We start from the raw sequence: 24478 nt of genomic DNA on the forward strand, positions 1-24478 counted from the left end.
TCTGACATTCTACCATATAACAATTACCATTTTCCCTCTGGAATATGCAAACCCCTTTAAGTGAAATGACTGCCATTCAACATTAAGAATTTAACTTAAGTTTATGTGTCTTTTTCTCTGAGAAGACATTCTTCATTTTAGACCAACGTAGGACCTACCCAAACCACCACTTCTTCTGGTAGAATCTATATCCCTTCTGTCATATTGCCCTTTACATGGCATCACTTATATAGCATCCGTAGTCTTTAATAGACTGTGTAGCAGTATCAATTATTTGCACCTACCTTCCCCTCTATTTAATCAGAGGTATCCTTTTGCTATAGGTAAGATCAGACGGAATGAAAAGAAAGAGGACATAGGTTTAGCTTTTGGCTTCATAAACACTAATTCGAAGCTCATAGCCTGAACATAATCACAAAACCCAAGGCACTGAAACTACAGAAAGGGATTTTTTTAATTCTAAAATTTCTCTGGTCTACTTTTACAATAGTGTTTTATTGTAAGCCATAGGCTAGAGACATAACAGGATTTATTTAAGGGAAGGCTCCAAACCAAAAGAGGAATTAGAGAGACTTCTGCTACCAAAAGAAAAAGATAAGCGGAAGAGAGATGGAAGGTTAGATGTTCACCCTTCCCTCTTGGGGGTCATGCTCCAAGCGAGAACAAAGTAAGTTCACTTCTCTGAGATGAAGTTTCTAAATTTTCGTTTTGCTCTACTTATAGAAACTGTGTCCCTACGGCTCATTTTCGTGTATGTAATACTGTGTCCAGCACACACACGCAAACTAAGGTGCCCTGTAAACATTTGTTGAATGAAAAAGTAGATTGAGTCATGCTAATTAGGAAAGAGCAATTTAGTGATTTCTTTCTTTCTTCTTTCTTTCTTTCTTTCTTTCTTTCTTTCTTTCTTTCTTTCTTTCTTTCTTTCTTTCCTTCCTTCCTTCCTTCCTTCCTTCCTTCCTTCCTTCCTTCCTTCTTTTCTAACATGTTTCTGTGATTATTTCCCACAATCACTCTCTCAGCCCTTCCCCTCTCTGTTTGCCAAGTCCAGGTCACATTCTTCAACCTAATTGCTTTTTTTTTTTAATTTCATAGAGTTGTTGATGTCAGAGATGACATGTTTTCACTAAAATCCACACAGAGAAAACTACCCTAATAGTGTGGGCACTTCATGGGAATGTATAGCAACCTATATATGAGCTATGTGATTCATGAGATTTCTTTTCTCATTCAGTGATGAAAGCTAAAGGGATGGAAGGCAGGTAGAAGGATGTGGAAAAGCACACTTACCTTTTCACCACTAAGTGGACAGGTCTCTATATTTGTACTCCCTAATCTATTATAATACATATTTAATAAAAATTGTGAAAGAAGTTTTCTTTCTTTAGAACCTTCTGTCATTTCTACTAAATACTTACCTAAGATTCTTAAAATTTAAGAGAGAGGCAAATTCATGCATTAAAAAAAGAACTTTAGGATATTACACAAAGTTCTTCATGTCTCCTTTGATGTATCATTTAAAATTAGTAAACATGGGGCGCCTGGGTGGCGCAGTTGTTAAGCGTCTGCCTTTGGCTCAGGGCGTGATCCCAGGGTCCTGGGATCGAGCCCCGCATCAGGCTTCTCCACTGGGAGCCTGCTTCTTCCTCTCCCACTCCCCCTGCTTGTGTTCCCTCTCTCGCTGGCTGTCTCTCTCTATCAAATAAATAAATAAAATCTTAAAAAAAAAATAAAATAAAATTAGTAAACATTAATCAAATGTCTTCTAAATAGGATACGCACAGCACCATATGTTAGGAGACAGATAGGTGTCTGGGTAGAATGAATCCTGCCCCAAAATATGCATATCCTAATTTATTTTTATTTTCTCATGTTTCCTTATGAACCCCCTGCCCCTCACAACAAAGTTCTTTTTGTAAAACACGAAAGAGAAGAAATTTATTGAGATGAGACAGATACATAATAAAAAGATGGAGGAAGAGATATTGGAGGTGAGGTGTGAAAACCCAAGAAGGCTGAAAGAAGTAGAATAATCCTCAACAATATATTTTTGCTTGACCTTTGAAAGATCTGGTCGTATCTAGTCTTTTCTCCATCTTGGCCTAACCCTTTTAAATTATTAATGAAATAAAATTATTAGGTATGAAATACTACCTTTCTATAACATAACTTAAAGTTCAATATTACAGCATTAATGCATAGCTAATTTTTCCAAATGATCTTTTCTCAAGCACTTCCCATCAAATATTTTGACTTGTCAAGAGACAGCTAAAACTATCCATGATACTAACACTACAATCTTTCTTTTTTCTTGACATGAGTTAGAAAACATCAAAACTTAACTCCCCCTCATCTTTTTACACTTCATAGTTGAAGTGAAATATTTGTTAAGTGTGTATGCAAATTAGGTGAAAAGAATTTAAAGTAAAAGTAATATTTGAAGAATTAATTATGAATGAATGATATAAACTTTTGGAAGATTTTCCTGTATAATATAAAATTTATATATATATATATATTGTATTTGCTAATTATGTATTAACCTTTACTATAATTCTTTCAGAAGTTATGGTGACAAATTATTTTAAAAGAAAAATTCTTCAGAGTTTCAAACATGTTTGTTTCCAATGTTATATCATATATATATCACATATATATATCATATATAATGATAACATATATATATCATATATAATATATGCTAGCATATATTATAAAGCAATGTTTGGGAATATTATTCAACAATAAAAGAAAGATATTAATATGTGCTCTAGCATGGATGAACCTCAAAAACATCATGCTAAGTAAAATAAACAGGCACAAACTATAATGTATGGTGTGTTCCAATTTCTATGAAATCTCTAGAAAAGGCAAAGACATAGAGACAGAAAGTATTATGGTGATGGCCAAAGTTCACAGGCGGCAATAAGAGAGATTGCAAATGGGCAGTAGGGATCTTCTGGGCATGATGGAAACCTTCTAAAATTAGATGGTTGCAATGGTTGCATACCTCTGCCATTTTAATGAAAATCATTGACTTGTATACTTAAAATAAGTTATCTTTATAATTTGCAAATTGCACTTCAATAAAGCTATTGTAAAAATCTGTGCATTCACTTTTGGATGAAGTAATCAAATGTTTAGACTACATAGAAAGAAGAAAAGTATAAAATAACAGGATATTGGAAGTCTGGAAACACTCATTTTTTGTGTTGTTATTCCTTCAAAACACACCTTTTTAAAACTTATTTGTCTGCATTTCCTATGAATATTTAAACATGTAACTCCCTGTGGTTAACATGGGGAAAAACATATCCTTTGATAAAGAGAAGAAATCAACATTAAATATGCTGTAAGGTATGAATTAGGTTTATTTTCTGTAAAATCCAACCTATTTTTGAAGAAACATTTTAATCAAGCATGAGCCTTTAAATCAAATCACATCCTCAACACCCTTCACAGTAATCACTACCTTTCTGTACTCACAAAATGCATCTAATTCAGTCTGAGGGCAAGACCGACTGTTTTTGTACAGGGAGTAGTGTTTTCCTAAACTGGGGATGAAATTTCCCATACGTGACTAAAAAAGGCTCTGCTTTTTTTATGCATTTTTAGAACACACTGTATAGTAAGAGCCAAAACAAGAAAAGCGAGCCTCAGTATAGGGGCTTTAGGCTGGGAAATAGGTCCATTGGGAAACTGGAGGTAAAGGTATAACCTATTTTCTTTGGGGGCAGTCGCACTTAGCGTTTATTTACCTAACAATATTTATTGAGCATCTACTATGGGCCACGCAATGTGTGAGGCACTTGGGATAAAACTGTAAAAAAAAAAAAAATACAATTTTATGCTTTAATTTTCAATCCATTATTTCCAAGCCTTCAGTCAAGTAATGTTTCATGGTTTTTTCAATGGTGCTATAGATAATATAAAAAGGAACGGTGCCATGTCTTGGAGAGGCTAATGAAGCAAAGTACCACCTTCTTACACTGTGCCTCCTCTGTGGTCAGCTCACAAGTAGAGGGAACTGTACAGTGATCACAGTAGTCAGGGCTTTATGGGGATTCCTTGCAGGGTAACAGGCTTAGTCTTTAGCTGAGGCCTAAGCCTCGAATGAGAGTAACTCAGAATGGTCTAACTGAGAAGATGGCTTCCAAATCTGGGGTTCATAAAACCACCTGCAGGCTCATTAAAGATTAACTCAGAGTGGTCTGACTGAGAAGAACTAGTTCCCAAATCTGGGGTTCCCAAAACCACCTGCAGACTCATTAAAGCAAAGATCCTCATCCCAGAAATCCTGAGGCATGTGGTTAGAGAAATATTACTTTAGGATTACAAGGAACTAGAAGAAATTGAATCCACTAGGAGTGGATGGGAGCTAGGTCTTCACATTATATATATGCATATGGATGCAAATTATCCAGGTATAGCTGAAACAGGAGACGATTTTCAAGGGAGAGTCAGCCTGTCCTCTTTTTCAAGGTTCTCCAGGAAACTTACCGTCAGACCCTAACTGGTAGTTCACATGAATTCTCCTTCTAATACAAGCACAAAATGAACGAAGTCATTGGGAAGGACTGATTGCTGTCTTTGTTCCCCGGGGAAAACTGGACAACAAGCTTGAGCAATAATGGATATGGTAACCTAGAAGGAGAAACCGGTGTTGGGAAGTGTCTGAGAGGGCCTTTATATAGGCAGGGGTCAGACAAATGGATGGCAAATAAACTATTGTTACAAGCAAAGAGCTAGCTCTATTATTTTCTCATGCTGTTAGCTCTGACTCAGAGAAGTGCATTATATTGTCATTTTTAAAGGAGACACACTGAAGGGTTCTGATTTTATTTGTATACTTTCCTTTTGAAATGTAATATCCTGCTTTGCCAGCAACATGATCGTCCAGTGGGGACATCAGACCACCATGACATTGATGGGAAGCCACAGTGAGAGGAACCATAAAAGTCAACTGAAATAAAAGAAAAGTTGATATTTTTCCATAAGAAGAATTCATATAACTTATGTGTACTTTGGCCAGCATTAAAATCAGCCTGCAGCCTCAAAGTCACCAGAGCTGACATGAAAGGATGAAGCCCACAGTCATGTTTGGTGGCGGGAGGAAGCTAGCATGGTATCCACAATTGTTGTCAGACTACAGATGGGATCCCCCTAGAAATAATTCAAACTGACAACACCTAAGTACCACTTACGGTGGCAGACATGGGGGCCAAGCTCGCCAAGATGAAAGGTAGACATGGCAGGAAATAAAGTGCATATTTCTGAGTATAAATTTAAGCTCGGTTAAGTCTCTAAAACAAGGAGAGGAGACTAGAATCATCTCTAAGATCTCTTTTAATTTGGGTCCTTTATGACCCTAGAAGTTTATTTGCTTAGTCCCCAGACTGAAAAGTAAAATATTTTTAAAACCCATATCTCTTATTATTTGAGCATCCATTCTCACTGAAACAATGCTCCTAGCTATTTCAGCCCAGCTACCTCCAAAGTAACATTAATTAAGCCTTTTTTAGCTCCAATCTTCCCTTCAATCCAGTATGCACTCAGCATCCATTATCAGTCAGTGTAAGGATAAGAAAGGAACTTCCATTTCAAGAAGAGTCTCCCCTGACAAAAATCATCATTCCCGACAGGCCTGAAACAGTTCGGTATCACTGACAAACCCTAAAGCAGTACATTGCGCCTGAATGTTCGCAGTAAATATTCGTAGAATTAACGTGCTTTTTTTCCTCTGCATTTTTATCAGTTTGCTTTTTAAATTTTAGTCCAATTTAGTTCCCTGTTGACATATCTTTTATCCTAAGAAACTGAAATTAAAATGACTCCATAGTAGTCTATTAGGGCATCATGTTACCTAATTACCAGCATATATTTTAATGATTTGAACAAATATTTCAAAGTGATAAAGGCTCTTATGAATGGCTTTTCTTCAAGGGGGAGGTAAACAGAGGAGCTTGGTGGAGGGAAGGTTATCAGCAATATTCTGCTATGAAAAAGGAAGAAACGAGCACAATATGAGGAAGGCTGTACACTCACCTCTGGGGACACATGCCATACACCCATTATCAACACAGCGCAGTGATGTTGAAGAGAGTGACGAGGCTTCAGTCAAATCAATCTACTCAAGATTAATTCTATGGCTAATGACTCCCAGTAATTTTCTGACTCTCCCTCAAATGGATGTCAGCATGATTCAGCCATCACTTACGAAAGGAAAGGTATACTACGTGCCAGATATTTTTCTTTATCTATTCTCAAAATAGCCTGTGAGGGTTAAAGGCATTATAGATGATAACAGGAGACTAATAGGTGAGAAATCAGAGTCTCAGAGAGGCTCAGTAATTTACCCAAGGTCACAAAGGCAGTTAAGTGGCTGACTTAGGATTCAAAACCTCAGGCTGAGTAAATCCAGCTCTTTACACTCTACTCTGATGCTTCTAAATTGGATCATGAAATATAAGTGTGGAGCCAAAGATAAAAATAGTCACACTATTCCAAACAGATTCAAAGACTTTCAAAAGAAAGGCACTGATGTAAGATATTATTTACAGATGAAACTCAAACAAAGCATCTAAGCAATGGGAAAATAGAATGCAATGTGCTTCTGGTATGCATTTCTTGCAAGAACAACCTCATTAGATAGAAAGAAATATGAGAGATGAGGCAGATTGTTGTCAACACGCCATGAGCATTTCTCCAATGAAATATAGTGAATTAAAGAGCAGAGGAGCAGGGCCAGGATACCTGATACATTCAAGAGAAAGAAGGATAAAGAATATAGAACTGAGCATAAGACGATGAAGAAGAATATCAAAAAGGATCATGAAAAATTCAGGCAAAAGTTAAGAGTCTGCAGAACCAAAGGAAATTCTAAATAAATGCAAGAAAGTTCTAGTTCAGAACATTCCAATCATTAAAAAGTAAAATCAGGAACACACAATAAGTACAAAAAGACATAGACAAAATACTGATCTTTATAACCACAAAGTGCCACCCACAATTTTTTGGTTTGCTTTGATTCTAATTCCTTGCAGAGTGAATGTTATGAATGCCTTCTATGTGACAACAATGAAATGCATTTGTAAAATGTCAGTAAATGATGTTCAGACACATATAAATTCAAAACTGGTCACCAAAGGTAACTTTTTTATAGATTGTGTGCTGTATGTATCTCAGATACAGTCCAGATAAGAGTGACCGTTAACAGAGAGATCTAGAACAAGAATTAGCACTAAAATGTTGCAGAATGGAAACGTTTGGGAAAACACAGCGGGATGCTCCAAATAGGGTTCAGATCTCAAGATAGATTAATACATTGTATGAACATACATTTGATTAAATGATTAAAGACTGAACTATAAGCTTCTAGGACAGATTAGTGCCCACAAACCACCATTTCCCACATGTAATGAGAAACACAGATAGGGAAGCCTATAGACCAAAAAAAAAAAAAAAAAAAAAAGCGACTTTTCTTTGGAGTCTTGATTGTATTGTTTGGTAAAGTGCACCTAAAACCACAACAATTAGTCATTTAATAAGACATAATTGATAAACGTGTCAGGTACTGGGGACACCATGAATAAAGGCCTTGTATCTGCCATATTGTTTTTGTAACCTTGTTGGGGAATAGAGATATAATATTAATACATTCAAAGTGCCATATATATAAAATCTTATAAGAAGCACAGACATCTGGAGGCAGGGACACTGTCCTCAATTTCTACTGGAGAAAACAACATTAAGAAGGCATTATGCCCAGTAAGATCTCATAACTCTAAGCAGAGTGAGGAAAACTCTAGATTAGGTTCAATGAATAATCACAGCCATTTCTCCCAAGAGCAGCAAAAGTTCCCAATAAAACCTAGTCTAAGTTGCTTCTCATTCCTCGACCATAAGGAGCATCTCAATTTAGCAAAATATAATGGTACCTGCAAAGCACTTAAATCAGAATTGATTTCCACATATATTGATTTTGGGGAAGATACACACTGCAAATGTGTAACGGGAGTTATGATATTTAACAATCCTAAAGAATGCTTCTATTCATAAGCACAGAACAAGGAGACAGAGGTTTATTGAATCTTCACTATCACTATTCAAATTAGTCAGCTGGTCCCAAAAGTGAAACAACGGACCTTTCTGTGTTGTGCTTACAAATGCTGCTCAAGAAATGGAAAATCACAAGTTAGACATGAAGTTCTTGGAGAAAAGAATTTAGGAAGCCAAATGGATGTGTAATCAATCGCTCCATCAATGTCTACCAGCAACCTTGATAAAAGCAAACAAGTAAAACCCCAAGATCAAAGCAAGACATTTAAGGATGGCATTCCACAAATAGAAGGTTACATGGGCCAGATCAAATCATTGAACCACAGTCATAATCAGGAGAATTTTTTTCTTTCACTAGGGAAATTTTCGTTCTATTCCAAATTGATGTCTCTCGACCCATGCCTAAGTTTCAGGTCTAAATTCTAGAACAATTCTGGACTCTCTGCAAAGGAGACAGTGGAATCTCTAGAGCAATAGCTCTAAGGTTTAGCAATCTCTAAGTCTTGACTGTCATCTCAAATTTAACCTTTGTGTGGGAGATTAACTTATTGATCCCAGCTCTTCATTCCCCTCATAATACAATTATACGTCCATATTTTGTCTGATGGGGGGTGGAACAGAATTCACTATATGATGCCATATGATTTGCTTTGGTCAACAAGATATTAGAAGACCTGATGTAATCAAAAGCTTGAAATGTGCATATATACTCGAGCTCTCTCTGTTATTATTTAGTGCTCTGGAGCCTGGACCCCAGAACAAAAAATCACAGAACATTCTAAATCGAATCTCTATCCTTCAGCCACACCTAGCTGACCCAGGACATGAGAGATATTGGTGAGCTGTCTTAGATCAGACAAAATGAGTGTGCTAATAAATGCTCTTATGAGCATTGTATTGTAGAGTCATTTCTCAGCATTATTGGGGCAATAGCTGACTGATACACAAGGCTTCTGAGTGCTAGTAATTGCTATTTTAATTATCTTGCTCTTTTCAGTCAAGCCTCCTCGCCCATCCTATTTCCAATAACCAGGTTAATGTCCTACTATACACAATTTCCTTTCTAATCTGAGTCCCTTTGGTTTTATTTTTGCTATTAGCTCTCACACTCTCCTGATATTCTGCCTAGCTGAAATCAACCATCTACCTGCTTCCATATATACAAATCATCAAATGCTTTATATATGATACAGATAAATAAATAGTCATTAACACTTTGATTTATTAAGAAGCAATTATAGGTGAAGGACATTTACATATATATTTGAATTAATTCTACAAAATTTCAAAAAATGTTGCAAGACAGATTTTATAACTGCCATTTTCTGCGTTCAATTCATTCATTCTTTATACTGTCTATATTCATAGCCCTCAGCTCAGAAAAGATAAGTAACCTGCTTGAGATATTCCAGGCAGTAGATGCTAGAGCCAGGAATCAAACCCAGCTGCTGCTCCATAGGCTCTCCCATATCAAATATTTAAAATGGAGAGATCATGAAAGTTTGAAGTAATGAGAGAGATGTCAATGTTTCAACTAGTTTCAAACAGATAAAAATTATCTATGTGTAGACCTGGGAATACTGATAAAAATTTCTTGGCTCATTTAAATGATAGAATGCACATGTCACTTGGCAAGTGTGGTCAGAGAAGTGAGGATGGATTGGCTAAAGTGAGGCGATTCTCATTTAAAAAGTAATATCATTAATCGCAGCTATTCTAAGAAAAAATAATGATGAAGTTTTAGTGTTTGTACATTTTCTTACTGGGAAATGGTCTTGACTCTGCTCCTAAGGGAAAGACCAGCGTAAGTCTGAACTTTAAGAGTTCAGCACTTGGCTCTGGGACCATATAGTGCTGATTTTAAATTCTGAATCGAACTTTTTCTAGGTTGATAAAGTTATATATTGTTTGTTGTTGTTGTTTTTTTAAGTAGGCTCCACACCCAGTGTGAAGCACAATGTGGGGCTTGAACTCATGACCCTGAGATCAAGACCTGAGCTGAGATCAAGAGACAGGTACTTAACTGATTGAGTCACCCATGTCTGAGTTACTTATATTCTCAAAACCTCGATTTCTCTCATCTATAAAATGGGACTAACAGAAGTAACTACCTCATAGAGTTCCTGAAGGAATTACATAAAAAGTGTCTTATAAAATAATTTAGCACTGGATCCGGGATAGACACATCGTGGCTTCCTGAAAATGTATGCACTGAACTTCCAGAACACCACTGAGAATGGAAATTGCTCTTTTGTAAGGGAGAATGGGTCTTTCTAAGGTGACAGAAAGGCAGGGAAACATGCACATGAAAGGAGAGAAAGAAAGAGAAAGCCCAAGAAATTTCAACTGTTTCGGTAGCTGGTGTGGGAAACTGTAAACCAGGGCATGATGGAGAATATGAGAATACAGAAGCATATGTAGAAGGGGTCATAGAAGGTGAAGGGTTTGGAAAGGTTTGGGTTACATTTCACATGGATTACATTTCACAAAAACAATCAGATGCCATTCTAGTCAGTGGCACCAGGAATGCCATTGTTTAAAGGTGAAGAGAAGTAATTTCAAATGCAGCTACTTCTACTTTGTACTAGTGAGATTAATCCATGTTTTGAGCTGCTGTTTTCACCTCTTCATTGTTTATCGGGTTTGAGTCTAATTGGGCTTGATTGGAATCGTGGGAAGCCACTAATTAAAATGATTAACAATATCAATAACAGCAAAGGGAATAGAAAAGGAAGCCTCTTATTTTTAATGGACTCAACACTGATTCTTGCTGGCTGAATGAATAGAAGTTAATTGAGGAGTGATACTGCATCACAAATTTCTAAAATGTCTATTTGCATGCTCTTAATAAAGGGCACATTTTCTAGCAGCCAGGAGCTAGACCCAAATCACAAACACAGACAAGATTTTTTTTCTCCCCCACTAGCTGAAGTAAAACCAATCCTAACCTCACATGTTTGCAGGCACCTTGTTATTAAGAAGGCCTTCTACTAGAAGCTGTGCTTAACACTGGTTATATTTCAGTTTTGCCATTGACCTTTAAGTTACTCTCATCTGCTTTTATTTACAAATGTAGTTTCTGCAAATAGAGGTTCTGAAGAGAACGGATTTTAGATACAATAGCAGAACACAATCCGGGCTCAAGCAGAAAAGGGAAATGTATGCACCTTGAGCACCTCCGTCCTATTTCTCTTCACAATGCTGGAGTTTCTCATTTCTGAAACACAAGTGAAACCCCTGGGATAGCAAATTTCTTCACTTACAATGTTCACCCTCTAGCTCAAAGAGGGTTTATTTCTTCATTATTGATGCCCAACCCAACCCTTTCTTACAGCAGATTGACTCAATGTCATGAAACTCACATGTACCTCCATTTGGCTGGTCTTGCTGGCTGCTAGGGATGAGATATACATAGTCAGAGCCTGGGAAATATCTGGTCCTTATTTTCCTTCCTACTGTTATTTAACCCAGCAGGGACTCTGGATCAGACACAGGAATAATTTATAAAGTATTATTTATATCCCAGAAACCTGAGGTAGTTCTTCTTTACACCTCTATATTTAATATCTTTATATTTTTTTGGACATTTCCAATCGTGATTTATGTAACTTACGATTTATTTATCTCTCCTTGGTTTAACTATAACAAACACATACACAGAACACCATTGTTTCCAAAATGCATTCACAAAACCACTACCTATTTCCTTCTTGCCGTATCTCCGTGATTCAGGGACAGCAAAGGAATAAAATTGTTTAGGGTGCGGGATCTGGCATTCTGAGAACTAAGCTCAGAGACATCTCTGCACTTTCTAGCTGTGTGACTTGGGGAAAGTTATAACTCATCAATGCCTCAATTCCCCACCTATAAAATCAGAATAAATACATTATGTACCTAATGGGATTTCCATGAAGATTTTAAAAATAATTCTTGTGAAAGTGCTTAGAATGTTATGCAGCCCAGAACAGTTATGATACATGTTCGCTGGTTTGCTATGCAGATGAATACAGATATTCTGTAAGCCCTTTCAGGGTATAGCAGCCAGTCACATTTATGTTTGGGTCCTTAGTACCTGGCACAGTGCCTGGAACACAAAGAACTGTGCCACCATGTTATAAACTGGGAAGTCACAGATTTGAGGACAAGTAACTGTGGCCTTTGCCTCTTCAGGTGTAGTCAAGTAGGAAACCCAATTTTCTAGTTTAAGTGCAGTGTTCGTCCTACCACAGCTATATGTACCCAGTAAGTTACTCATTCTGGGAGCCTATCAGAGCGGTAGGCAGTGGGAATGCGAGGCCATGACTTGCGGGATGGAATTTTCTCTTTTGAATGCTGTCTTCTTGTGTTGAAAAATAAAGCATGGGTTCACAGGCGGTTCCACCAGGTCCTGCTCAGGCCTTTTCTTTCTTTTCTTTTTCTTTTTTTCCTTTCTCATATCTGTATTCCCTCAGCATAACTGTTCTCAACAATAACGAAAATTTTAAAACAAGACATATTGACTTCAAACAAAATCTTTTACAGAAGCCAAATTTTATAACAAATAAAAAACTGGTTCTAGGATCTCTCTAGGGATTTCAAAAGCAAGGATGGACCCACCAGACAGCTGCTCCTCAGGCCTTCTCCTAAGCTTCAGAGGAAATTTTGCCGAACCTTTAGGATTTCGGTGAGCACCCTTGTAAATTTACTGCTTTGGGTCCAGTAATTCTGGATGTCCCAACTTCCAGCAACCTACCCTCCTGCCAGGTGCGAGTAGAACTGTTTTCAGGTTTCAAAGAAGGTAAACTGAAATATAAATAAAGTACTGTGGATCTTCCAAAGTAGCTTAACTAAATAGTGATAGGGTTGCTAAGCAAGCCAGCAAAGAAACCCTAACTCCCTTTGTAACAAAAAGGGCTGATAAAGCTTTTGTTACTTTTAATCTTCTTTTAATTAGAGCTGCGTAGCTAAAGTGATTAGTCAACAGGAAGTCAATGGAACTCAAGCTTTTATAGCTTTCTTTATTTTACCAGTGGCTGTGTGTGTGTGTGTGTGTGTGAGAGAGAGAGAGAGAGAGAGAGAGAGAGAGAGAGCGAGCACGCTCACGCGCACACTCAGTTACTGGTCCAAAGAAGAAACTAATTTTTATGTTCTTGTTGGCTTAGCTCATACTTGTTAACTCAGTTCTCCAGTAATGAATTTCTTGAATCTTGTTAGGATGATGAAACATTTAGCTCTTGGGATTCGTAGCCAGTGCTCTTTGCCAGATATTTTCAAAGCATGTGTCTCGATCTTACATAGATGTTTCTGTAAGGAGACGTGATAAGGCCTTTTTGGCGCTGGGATGGTAATATTTTCCTAGAGCTAAAGTTCTCTGAGGATTCTGAATGCAATTTTACGCAATCTGCTATTTGATAAATGTATATAGAGTTAGACAGCGTGATGCAATATGTTATGGAGAGATATATGATCTTTTTTACGCTTAAGACAGAATTTTTGTCATTTCTATGAAATGTTTAACATACAATTATGATTATAATGACTTTTTTCCGTGCAAAAATATGACTCAAATATGTCTCCTTTAGGGCTTTTTCTCTAGAATGGCTAGTTTCTATAAATGTGAGTGAGCTGCGCAATTGAGATACCAAAGTTGTATAATAAATATATGAAATCAGAAGATTTTTATGAAGGACCTAGATGATTTATGAAAAACTTAGAAAAGTAATCATAACCTATTAGTGAAATAACACAGAGTAGATATTTACACTAATGTGGGCATGCAAATAAAATAAATGGACATTAAAGTTGATTTATATAGTAATTTTATCAATTATAGGTATTTCACATGGTTGTGCTAATTTAAATATGCAGTTGAGGCTAACTTAGAGAACATTGCTTTTTTAAAACAAAACAAAACAAAATAGAACATGGTTTTAGGAGAATTCCAGGGATAAAGCCAAATTATGTTAACACATACCAGAAGTAATTAAAAAATAGAGAAAAGAGCAAATAAGAGGGAAGTCTGCACCCTGACCTGACCTCATCTTGCCAGCGTGTCTTGTATCTTGTGGGAGTGTAGGTGCCTAATTCAAACCCGTGTTTATGTATGTCCCATTAAACATCAATCCTGAATATCTGCATTAGTAAATCCTGAAAGTGGACCCTTACGTAGAATTAGCTATAGCTAAACAAATGAAACCCTGGGTATGGAGACTCTTCAGTATTCTTCACTGATTGTGGCAGATATCACTGGTTAACTAATTAATGCAATGTTCAGTCCCAACTCTCTTCCTTGCCTGACTCCACTAGAAAGACTGTAAAAACCACACACCTTCCCAGACTGCCTTGCAACTTGGAATGGTCATGTGGTAGAGTCCTTGGCCAATGGGATGTAAACAGAAGTCTGCAGGATTGCTATACATAGTGTTTTGTGATAAATAGGACTGACGTGGTCACACCTGACACTTCCCTTATCTTTTCTTCTTGACTTGAGTATTGATATTATGCCTGGAATTGAGGCAGCCATCTTGTGGGTATGAGTGAAAGATATTCACAAAAGATACCAAACCACAGCTCTAACAGGATTGATCCACAAAACCAAAATAAAATTATTCTCAAACTTCTTGCTATGTGAGGAACTTAAGCTCTACCTGTTTAAGGCAGTTTTAGTTTGGTTTTCTGTTACACAGGAAGCACCAATCTAATATACTTGGTAACAGAGTATTTAATTCACAGTCCATCCATTTCAATTTATAAGCAAATATCTGTGACTACTTCCAACTTTAAGGTGCCTGACCTTAGAAAATCACAATCCATGTTAAGACTTCTCCAACGCTCAGTTTGGAAAATCCAGTGACCTCCCTTATTCTCTGCCCCAATTAGAAAGGAAAATGAAAGCATTAAATTCAGAACTCTAGTCGAGAAAACCAGAGTAGAAGAACATAAAGCTTCCAAACTCACAAATATCCTGCATAATACTGCTGCAATAGTTAATAGCACAATAGTTAGCAGTACAAGCAATAGAAGCTCATATAAGTAATACATTTAGACCATACATTTGAAATAGTAATATATGTGTATTTGTAAGTACAGCTTTTATGTGTGTTCACTATAATGAGAATAACCTTCTCTCAGATAACCTACTGAATAGAAGTAGAGATCAATACTCCTAATGCAGAAACCACTTCAGGAAATATCAGAAGCTATCAACTGTCAACTAATTGGGAGATTGTTTTTCTAAGTGAGTGGCTATAAAATGCCAACTATTCAAATCACTGTAATCATTTTATTTGTCCTATTCTCTAGAGGAATTTTAAACAAAGCCTGCAGTGATTGCTTTGTTATTTCAGATCTGCCTAGTAATTTTCCAGTGTATTAAAAGACATTCAGTGTTGACACTGGTTCGGGGAAAAATTGGGCATCTGCCTGATGGAACTGTTCATTTTCAGTCAACACAATTACTCTGTATTAACACATCTGCTATTTAAACAGTATCATACTTTCATTTTTTCCTGTTAATAATTAACTTGATGGGATCATACATCTCTATTCAACTTGAATAAATATCAGAATCATTTATATATTGTGAAAATTGTGCTAAGCCGAATGAAATGATTGGGTTTGAGCTGTGTAGTGCTGTTGCCTAACTCAATTGCATGACCTCCTGAAACGAAGCAAAACAAATCAAAACAAAGAGTCTAATTCCTAGAATGTATGGCAATTTATGTAATACTGGAAAAATACAAAAAAAAATCAACATATATAAAATATTTTTCCAAGACCTCAAGCACTATTTCATATTATGAAATGTCCAATCAGTACCAAAAGCTGTCAAAAAAATCTTCCTTGCTCATAGTTTTGACCACATCCTTTCCTTCCTCAAACCTCCAGGGCTGCCTGTCACCTTCTGTATCAAATTTAAATTATTCTCACTGCTTCGGGCTTCCATCTGCCCTTGTTTACAATGCCTTTCTCAATTTTCCTTCCCCTGTTGTCCATTCACTAGAATTCATCTAATTCACAGGACTTTCCATACCGAAATATCATTGATTGCAAGAAGGAGGCATTAAGAGTCAGAAAGCACAGAACTTGAGCAAATTATGTAACCTGTCTGAATCTTTTTTTTTCTTCCCCCCCATAGAAAAAAAAAAGATAAAGGGCTACTAAGAATCTTCCCCCCCACTATATCTTTCTGTTATACCCACTCATCCTTCTATGATTACTTTCAAATCTATTACACATTTCTCTTCATTTCAAATACTTTGTCTGATAGACTAGAGACAGAAGATCTGAGGGAGAACAGCAAGGTTCGTTTGGAGGCTCTGGAAAAAGATCTAATATTTATTGAACATCAAATCTACTGACTTCATTACATCATTTAAAAAGTACCTGCAAATATCTATTGAAAAAGGTAAGCTATTCAAGACCAGTCCTACTTTCTGTTGCTTATAAACCTATGTTTTACTTTTGTTTTCTTTTGCATTGTGTTTTTTCTTTGTTTTTAGGTTTTAAATTTTACCCCCCTCCTTTTTTTACATTACTGTTGAGATTAAAAACTTTCTCTCTATAATATTTCAACTCCAGATCCCGCCAGTGAGAGAGCATGACTGACAAATTGAGTTAGAGACTACCATGGACACCCATTCCTCCAGGGTCTGCAGAGATCCCCAGGAGGCAAACAACGGTGTCTCTTGATAATTCTCCCTTGCTAGAACTTGTAGTTCATGATGTCACCATTGATACTAAAAGCCCTGACTGGTATTACCCACTGAGGACATAACAATCAGGTATGCTTCAAGAGTAAATACACATAGTCTTCATCCTTTGTTTTTCAATAGGGTTGTTTATATTTGTTGTGTCTAATTCCTCTCTTTTTGTTCTCTCTCATATTTATTCCAGCCTAAAACCTCTTAGCAAGGTTGACAGTGATTGCTATACTGCTAAAGAGGAGTTAATTTCAGTCCTTATCTTACTTGGCATATCAGGAACGTTTAACCCACTATGAGCACTTTCTTTCCTTATAAATGTTCATTGTCTTATATTCCAGGATGCAACTACCTAATTTCTTCCATTCTTACTGATAGCTTCTCTTACTCTTTCTTGTTGGTTCTTTGTCAGTTTCCCACCTCTGAATGTTGGAGTACCTCCGAGTTTACTTCATACTTAATTCTTTATCTATCTTGGCTTGTTTTTTTTTGGTAACCTTAGCCATACTCATAGTTTTAAATCCATCGGTGTGCTAACAACTCCATCTCCTTGTCCTGGACATCTCAGGATCCATATCAGACTCCTCTTAGAAACCTAAGAGACACCACAACTTAACATGGCCATTGCCAAATTCTTGCTCTTTCTTCTAAATCAGTTTCCATTTGATCTTCCCAACCTGACACCTGATAGTTCAGTGGATTTGGACATCATTTCCTGTGTCTGTGCCTCCATTTAACATCTTTAAAATGAATCTTATATTCCCTTGGCCTACTGATAGGAATATTAAAAGGATCAAATAAAAGCATGTGAATATACTTTGACATTTTAATTACTCTACAAATCTATTTTTCATGAAGATATTTTATTAGGATTCAACTCTATTGAGTACTGAACACTGCTTACAGTTATTTCAAAGTCATGAAATAATTTGGGATTTGAAAAACTGGGACTTCAGGGCATTAAACTTTATATGTGCTGCTTACAGATAGGAAGACAAATGCGTGGTTTTAGACACAGAGCAAAAATAACATAGTAGTGACTGTAAATGGCACAAGAGAGGTGTTTCATCAAATGAAAAGAATATTCAAACATTTTTTTTTCTGGATAAGGGGGACTCAATGTCCTAATCACAGGCAACAGGAGAATTTTCTTAGACCTGTGATAACAGCAAGTGGTTCTTTGTCATCTGAAGCTAGTTTTCATTCCATAGTTACTGCTTTTCCTGAGTAATGAGTAACAAGATCGCTTTCCCATCTGGCATTTTGTAGCTGAGAATAGCAGCAGCATAAGGTGAAATGTCAATTGTTAAGAAACAGTGGTTTATGCCATTTGTAAACGATGATCACAGACTATCCATGGTGGCATAATATCCCAGAAAGCATTCTAATGCAAGCAAATCCAAATCCATGGGGATAGTGACAGAGATTAGATCAGGAAAAAATGGTTTTGAATTCTGATTCCACTACAGATAGATGGCACTTACCCTCTTGGTTCCTGATTTTCCTTATTTATAAAATAAAAATGATAATAACCCCTCTTCTGCAAAGTTCCTTGAAGAATCAAAAGCACGCGAATGTCCTTTAAGTTTTAGCAAGCTATAAGAAGTTAGTGGTTTCTGCTATTTCTGTGGCAGAGAAGATAACTCAAAATGATCATCTTTCCCCCCAACAATGACAAATGAAAGAGCCTTAATGAAGCCACATTGCACGGTTGTAAGTGTTACTGAATATATCAGTGGTGTGGTAACAGCAATCAAAAAAATCTTAAGGTGGTCGAGGTAATTTTTACAAAGGGACATGTGAGAAAATATTGTGAAAACGTCTTTGCTGGTAACAAGATACCAAATAGGTTTTCAAGGCCATTTTCAGGCCCAAAGTCAAGTGAGGATTAAAGGAAAAGGAAACCATAAGAGAGCAATTCTTAGGGCATCTGAATAGACTAATATTCAAAATGGTTGAGGATTCTTACTTGCTTAAGAGAAAATTATTTCCTACTGAAACTAAGCTAACTGAACTAAGAGCTTCAAATGTTGACAGCTAAAAGAAAAAAAAAAAAGTCCTTATTTCTCTAACCTTCCAGAAGCTAGCAAGGAGAGTTTGCATCCTTTAACCACTTGGTTTAAACCACGGGGTGGGGGTGGGGGGGCGGGGAGGGACGCCTGGGTGGCTCAGTGGGAGGCTAAGCCTCTGCCTTAGGCTCAGATCATGATCCTGGGGTTCTGGGGTCCAGCCCGAGTCAGGCAGGGAGTCTGCTTCCCCCTCTCCTTCCCCCTGCTCATTCTCTCTTTCTCTCTCAAAGAAATAAGTAAATAAATCTTTAAAAATAAATAAAATAAACCACTGGGGACTTAGGCACTGAGAGAATCTGATCACTGAACATGTTGGAAATAAAACAGAGAATTTCAAATTTAAAGAAGAATTTTTTTCTTTTTTTAAGCAAAAGTCTACCAAATGATGCCACTACACTGAAAATTCAGTGTTTTAAATTCTGGTATGCAGCTGAGAGTCCTTAGATCCAAGAGCCAGACTACGTGGAAAGCGGAAAAAGAAGTCAGGAGCTTCCAGGAAAGGAGACTCCTGGAGATGAAAGGGTAGAAATTACCGAAAAGGGAGGAGTCTCTCTTCCCCTGAGTTGGCACTTGCTGGTGGTTGGAGTTTGGGTTCTGTTGTCACACTGTCTAGGTTCTTATCCTGGCTTCCATATAAATGGTCTTGGGCAACTTACTCAACATGAATGGAAGTAATAATAACAACACACATCCCTCCCCACCCCCCAGGGTGGCTTGAATACACACCTGAAACAATAAAGTATTCAAAACAGCACAGGGCACAAAATAAACATGTGAAACATCAGGTACTGTTATCACAACTACCACCATGACAACGACGCTATAATTATCATCCTCACTGTCATCATGAGTAATATTATTTGTCCTGCATGTGGAATTGTCTCTTCAGAGGACTCAGCATGGGAAGACAGCCAAAGCTTTCTGGGGGAAAAAAAATTTTTTTTGCAGTGTTTTTAAATAGTTAATACTAAAATGAATGAATGAATGAATGAATGAATGAATGAAATAGTTAATACTATGAAAGTTCCCAGTGTGAAGAGAGGCTGTATTCCTTAATGAAGGGAATGCACACTTTTGTTCTTATTTTAATTAGTAAACCTGCTTCATTCTGGCTCTGTGTTTATTCAAGAGGAAACCATTTTCATCGATGGACAGCTGGGGCTACCCATAGTTTAGGTATCTTTCAGCCATCAATAAATTAGTTTTTACTGCCTTGTGGCAGTCATTTTAGAGCCACAGATTCAAAGAGAAGGTTCTCTTGTTTAGGAAGCAGAGCATAATAATGTGTGAGTCAGCTGTCTCATAGCTTGGGCAGGCTTGAGGGTGAAAAGGTGGGAGAAAATTTTACAACTTCTAAGACCCCTTCCGATGCTGAGACTTCATAATTATCTGGCAGAGGATAATAATGGCCTAAAATTTGGGGTAAAAGCTATGACAATAGGAAAATATAAGTAATAACCATTTACTGCATCCTTTCTGTGGAACTGGTAGAGAGCTTGATACCTAATGAACATAGCTCATTTAATTCCTCCAGCAATACTAGAAGATGGGGTTTATCAACCTCATTTGACAGGTGAAGAAAGTGAACCACAATTCAGAGACATCTTGGCAGAGGACCAAACGATGAGCAGAACAAAGGGTCCCAGCCAGGATTCTCAAGGTCAAAGCCCTCACTCGTTCCACATTGTGAAAGATCCATGAGCCCCTCGGCGAAGCCCACCCTGCCCTCTGCCCTGCCCTTTGCCTCAGGCAGCCCACTCAAGCCTCACAGCAGCCCCATGAGGTGAGGTATATCATCCATGGGTCACAGGTGAGGGGGCTGAGGCGCGCAGAATGCCCAGAAAGCGTATTTGGCATTCATTATCAGCAATACAATAAACAATGCCTTACAGCTTTTGATTTTCAGGCCATAAGGAATGTCTTCCCTAAACTGCTGCTTGAACATGGTCCCTACCGCCTTTCAGCCAGCAAACCTTCTGCCTTTGAAGCAAGATCCTATTACTCACCTGCTGGTGAACTTGAGAACTTTCTTTTTTTGGAGCGTCCAGTTCCTTATCTAAAAGCAATGACCTCTAAGAGTCCTTGGGAGGATTAACTGAGTCAAGTCATGCTAAGGTACTAGAATAATGCCTGGGACAGAATTAGCTCTCAAAAACATTAACTCTTGTTGCTAATGTTGGCTCAGAAGATACTAGAATATATTTTCAACATGTGGTCCTTGTGCAACTGCCTCAGAAACCCCTAGGGTAACACACCTAAGGTATGATGCTATTTAGTGGGTCTAGGGTGGGCCTGAAATTTTACTTCTCTCTCACAGGCTCCCAGGTGAAACCTGGACTAGATCACACTTCGAGAAGCAATGAACTGGGGTGCTTTGTTAACAGCAGATGCAGAGGTCCTGCCTCAGACTCCACGAAGGAGGTCCAAGAGACTAAATGTTTAACTTCTTCTCAAAGAGATCCTAAGGCACAGTAAAGCTTGAGAAGGCCGTGAGAGAAGCTTCAGTTGGTTCTATTAACATTATTTGACAGTGCAATTCACTGGAGACACAGCCTGATCGAATTCCTGATTCATCATCATGACTTCAGGGTAAAATGCTTCTGATGGTAAAGACACCCTCATCCCTTTCTGTAACAGAGGTAATGAGTCAATTTTCCAAACAGAGTAAGTAGATAATCCTTCTCAATTTACTAACATAATTCACTGAATATTAAGGAGCATTAGAAAAGGCATGCTTTTGGCAAATTTAACTAAGTAGTAGTTTTCTAGCACAAATATTAGGAGCAATAAAGAATTCCATTCAAGGTTGACAGCTGGAGTTAACAGTTTCCATTTTATATAGACGTTCTTTTCGTCTCCTTCAGTATTTTTTTTGTATATAGCACTATGCTTTTTTTAAGATTCTTTTGGTTTGATTCTGGATAGTTTAAGCTTAAAAATTTAGTTTATGGAAAGGATACGGAGGTAGGAATCCATGCAAGATCTGAGTAATTGGGCTTTGAGAAGGACAGTGACCAGGGTTGCTCATGCAGTGACCAACCACCTTAGTTTATTGAGGACTGCCCCACTTTTAGCACTGAGAGTCCCAAGTTCTGGGGAAATTCCTCCATCCCAGGCAAACGGGGATAGTTGGTCACCCTAGTAGACTAGGGTGACCAACTGCCTCTCTCTCTTGCTCCTCTTTGATTATTTCCAGGTAGGTTTGGTTTCATTATGCCCACACACCCGGAGCAGCTTTTCCAATACAAAGTTACATTTAGTTCACTTGACGAGACTTTGCAGTAGGCTTTCTATGTAGTAATTCAGTGCAGCAAGTCTGATTCAGCTGCTCCTATTCCTTGTCTTTCTACAAATTAGAATGGCTTGGGTCAGGTGTGTCTGCTCCTGGCCCAGTCAGCTACAGGCAAGGAAAAAAAATCTGCCACCACCGCCCCACTCCTGTGACATAGAGACCCATTCCTAGAGAAGACAGTGTCCAAACAAGACCCCAAAGGGGATCTCTCAGTAATTGTCTTCCACTACTTGATAAATTCAACTTCCCTTTGCTTTGCTTTTCCAAATGCACCAGGGAGCCACAATCCACTAAAATCAGCCACGCCCCACGAGACCACAGTACAGAGCTTAATTGTGGTAGAAACAACTAAAATGTGACTGAAATCCACTGAGCACTTCCTCTATGTAGATAAACGATAGGTAGATAGGTAGGGAGGTAGATATTTCATCAAAGAATCCATTGATATAGGTTCTATTGCATTTACTGAATGGATAAGGAGATTAAAGTTTCCACCCTTTTCAAAGGGAGGAAATGAATAAAGATATTCTAGCTCAAAGCCACCTGTCTTTCCACAATAACCTGTTCTTTCTTCTCCTCCCATCCTCCCTTTCTCCACCATGCTCTCTGCCTCTCTCTCCATTTGCCACCATATGTATGTGATAGTCTTATAGATATCATCTCATATATGTTTAGATATTACTCTCGATGTAATCGTGTACCATCCCAGTTGGATTTTCTATATTTGGCTCAGAAAAAAATAAATGAATGGCTAAGTTGCACATTAATTAAGTGGACATTTTTTGACTCTGCAGATTAAACCCAAATCTTTTGTTTATACATCTTGTCCTTTTTCCATCATATCACTTCATCAGACTTGACTGCCTCATTATCTGTTGGTTAGCAGAGAGAAGAAAACTGACCTTGTTTTTTATACCTGCAATAATGGTGATAGAATTTAATTCTTTCTCTGGGCAGGGCATTTGCTGAGCACTATATACGATATTACGACAAAATAAAGTAACTTAATCATGAGGACATTAAGCAGTTTCCCCAAACCCATTCAGCAAAAAAAGGGTGCAGAGCCAACAACTGAATCTAGATCCATCTGTCCCAAAAGATTTTGTCTTTCCAATTTGCCAAACTACATCTTTGCAGTAGGATCAGGATTTGCTCATATATCCTCTTAGTCTGAGCAAGTCTGAATGATGGCACAGTATTTCCCTATATTGAAGTAACTTGTCTTTGTTATGCTGTTACTCATATTTCTAAGTACAATTATGTCATACACCTTGGTTCAATTTTTAGATCAATCTGCTACTCACCTGTATAGTTTTCTTTTTTTACTTTATATTTCTTTAAATCAACTCACTCTAGAAAATTAAGTCTTGTGCTAGTAATAATATCCATAGAACCATAGATGTAATGCACTTGTGACACAGTTTCCAAAGCACATTAAAGTAAATGTAGGTTCAGATAGCTAAATTCTGGCTCAGATAAACATTATAGAAAATGGTGATTTTTCTATTGTGAAGTTTTCTTTATCAACTTTACTAAAAGAAGGGTCTCTTCTGTAATGTCACTCTGTAAATCCAAATAATTTAAAGAAAGGACTTCAGTAGACTGGGTCTGGGGAAACTCTACATTTGCTGTTTTCATCTTTTGAGTCACTCTTAGGATATGTTCCAATCACTTTCCAAGAGAGGCGGATAAGCTCAGTAAGCTTTTCTGTGGGGTAAGCTAGCCTGGTCCAGCCTCTCCAGCTCCATGTAAATTTGCTCCTCTTTGATTATTTCCAGGTAGGTTTGCTTTCATTATGCCCACATACCCGGAGCAGCTTTTCCAATACAAAGTTACATTTAGTTCACTTGACGAGATGAAGTATAGACTATGGTGCTGTTCGTGACTTGCAGATTCCCAAAGATCTCAAGATGTGTTGTTCAAGAACTCCAAGGGATACCTCTTCATATTACACCCCTTGCTCACTCAGGGGATCCAGGCTGTCATGAGCTTTCTCCACATCTTCTCCTCCGATGGAACATTCCAAATGAGTCAAATTCTGAACCTGGTGATTTTTTGTATGGCCTTTGCCCGTACCCTCTTCAGCTGGCTGAAAAACCATCCTATGTATTGTATCTAACTTCCATTCTCCCTCTTCTTCCATTTTACTATGTCTGCTTTATAAGAGAAATCTTTCATTTTGTGGAGTCTAGGTTTCTTTCTTTGCTTCCATCTTCATTTCCCACTGAATGAATCAGGTCTCAGCTCATGATCATTTGTTATATGCCGCGGCTTCTCCCGGACCACCCTTAGGAGCCTGCCAGAGCTCTGGGCTGTATTCCATGATCTCTTTTAATTCCTTGTTGGCAGCTTGCTGGCCCTTTCTCTTTACCTTCCTG

Source organism: Ursus arctos, unplaced genomic scaffold (genome assembly GCF_023065955.2).
Source record: "Ursus arctos isolate Adak ecotype North America unplaced genomic scaffold, UrsArc2.0 scaffold_9, whole genome shotgun sequence".
NCBI lineage: Eukaryota > Metazoa > Chordata > Mammalia > Carnivora > Ursidae > Ursus > Ursus arctos.